We start from the raw sequence: 2989 nt of genomic DNA, 5'->3' as shown, positions 1-2989 counted from the left end.
ATGCCTTGCCAATGTCCACCTGCATCTGGGACATGTTCTTCAGTGACTGGGACATGCTTTGGAACACCTCGACAATGCTCACCTGAGACTGGAACATGCTCCGCAGCACCCCGGTAAGGTCCACCTGGGACTGGGACACGGTCCTCAGCGACTGGGGCATACACCACAGCACCTCGCCACGGTCCACTGGCATCAGGGACATGTCTGCCAGTGACCAGAACAATCTGTTCAAGGCCCTGGCTACATCGGAGGCCCCTCCCAGTGTGGGATCCCCCCCCCCCCCCATAGGCCGCCCCGGGACCCTTCAATGCTGAGGTCCTGCCGGCTGAGAGCAGGCGCCGGCGGGACTCAGCATTTTTACGATGGGCGCTTGGCCCATCCCGGGCCGACAATCGGCAGGCCGGACACGTAGAGCGGCCCCCGACCGGCGGTGTGCCAACCACGCTGGACCCAATGGCGCCGATTCGCTGCTCTGCAGAGAATCGCGTGCCGGCGTCAGGGCGTGATTCGCGCCAGCCACAGGGATTCTCTGGCCCGGCCCCGGGCTGAGAGAATCCCCCCCCCCCCCCCCCCCCCCCCCCCCGGTCTGGACTCCACCTCATCCAACAGTCTGGCCAGGTCGACATCTTTGAATTTTGGAGCGGATCTACGCAGTGGCATTGCTGCGTGTTGTCTGGGGTTTACTCTCCAGGGTCGGTTTACTCCCTGCTCCCCATCGTTTGCAGGGAGCTGCCAGGTGCGGTCCAGGTGAATCAGCTGTCGGGCAGTCATTTCTGATGTGAAGCCCATGGAGCATCATTACTGGCCTAATTGGCATTCAATACCAGCGGTGGTGTCGCCGGGTAAGCCATCGGGAAGCACCTGGCAATTCTCCCTCACTACACTTGGACACTTTTCCATTAGATAGCACCCTTTGAATATTTTTAAGGCAGAGCGAGACAGATTCTTGATAATCAAGGGGGGGGGCGGTGAAAGGTTATCGGGATAGGCAGGAATGTGGAGTTGAGGTTACAATCAGATCAGTCATGATTTATTAAATGGTGGAGCAGGCCCGAGGAGCAAAGTGGCCTACTCCTGTTCCTATATTCATATATTTGTAATTCATAGCACATATCCTTTAAATAATGCTGGTGTGAGCTCTTTCCTGCTCTTTAGTGCCACATTCATAGAGCAAGCCAGTATCAAAACGGTGCACTTGCTGATCAATTTAAATAAGAGGTTCTGCTGTTAGCATAATCTGGACCCCTTACAAAACAAATTGCAGCAACCTCTTCAACATTTTAAGTCCCAGGTCGAGGTCAAGCACTGTGCAACATATTCTTTTATTGAAATCTGGCTACCTCAGGCATTAATATTTCCATTCTATTCGTTAATTCTGATTCCAGGAACCAGAAACGTCTTCATCCACAGCACAATATTTCTTGGCCAACTAAGACAAACTAATAAATTGCTGAATGTCTCTGAGCAGCGTGCCTAATAAAGCCCCACAGAAATAGCATTAAATCCCAAGGAAGAGAGTAAGATCCCCCCTGTTTATACCAGGTTTATTCCCTTATCTTTCCCTTTCTTATATTTTTTGCCATTATAATTTTGATCCATGGATGATTATTAGGGCTGTGACTTTAATGCAGCCTTTATCTTTAATTCAAGAATATGGGGCAGGGATTCTCCGACCCCCCGCCGGATGGGAGAATCGCCGGGGGTCGGCGTGAATCCCGCCCCCGCCGTCTTCCCAATTCTCCCGCCCCCCCCAAAAAACCAGCCCACCGTGAGTCGCGCCGCCCGCCTCGGAGAAGGGTCCCGGGGCGGCCTATGGGGGAGGGGGATCCCATCCTGGCTTGACCCTGGATCCCACCACCCTTGACACCGTCCTCGCCACCCCCTTCCAGAACTCCTCCAATGCCGGGCATGCCCAGAACATATGGGCATGGTTCACTGGACTCCCCGAGCACCTGACACACCTATCTTCACCCCCAAAGAACCTACTCATCCTCGTCCCAGTCATGTGGGCCCTATGCAGCACCTTGAATTGGATGAGGCTAAGCCACGCACACGAGGAGGAAGAATTTACCCTCTCCAGGGCATCAGCCCATGTCCCGTCTTCGATCTGTTCCCCCAGTTCCCCCTCCCACTTTGTTTTCAGCTCCTCTACTGACGCCTCTTCCACTTCCTGCATAAGCTTGTAGATATCGGATATCTTCCCCTCCCCGACCCAGACCCCCGAGAGCACCCTGTCACTCACCCCCCTCGCGGGGAGCGCAGGGAATCCCTCCACCTGCCGTCTAGCAAATGCCTTTACCTGCAGATATCTAAACATGTTTCCCGGCGGGAGCCCAAATTTCTCCTCCAACTCCCCCAGGCTCGCAAACCTTCCATCGATAAACAGGTCCCTCAGCTGTCTAATGCCCGCTCTATACCATCCCCGAAATCCCCCATCCATGTTCCCCGGGACAAACCTATGGTTCCCCCCTAACGGAGCCTCCATCGAGCCCCCCACTTCTCCCCTATGTCGCCTCCACTGCCCCCAAATCTTGAGGGTAGCCGCCACCACCGGACTCGTGAGTAATTGTGTTTTAACCTGCACACCTAGTAACAGTAATTATTGGGCAGCTGAGGGCTAAAGATTTCAGGAATGTATACACAAATTATTGGCCAATTGACTTGTGTTGGGATTCCGGAGCCTGTGGTGCTCGAATCGACCTCACATGAACCCAGGGTGTCTTAACAACAGGAAACAAGCAGGGAGTTGTGACATTTAACAATTTGGCTTATTTAGCTTCAAAGTCTGTTAAAATTGGTTCTCTGGGTTTCTTTACCAATGTGAAATGATTTCATTTTTAAGAATAACTCATCCATAATTCGATCCGAATATTCTTTCTTGGAAGTGAACATAAATGCTTAAGCATGTCAGATATATAACACCTTCACATCTGTCACCAGTGAGCATCTAATTCTGTATAAGGATTACCTGGGGATTTTTCAAGTTGGA

Source organism: Scyliorhinus canicula, chromosome 3, assembly GCF_902713615.1.
Source record: "Scyliorhinus canicula chromosome 3, sScyCan1.1, whole genome shotgun sequence".
Taxonomy (NCBI): Eukaryota; Metazoa; Chordata; class Chondrichthyes; order Carcharhiniformes; family Scyliorhinidae; genus Scyliorhinus; species Scyliorhinus canicula.
This window is presented reverse-complemented; position numbering follows the sequence as displayed.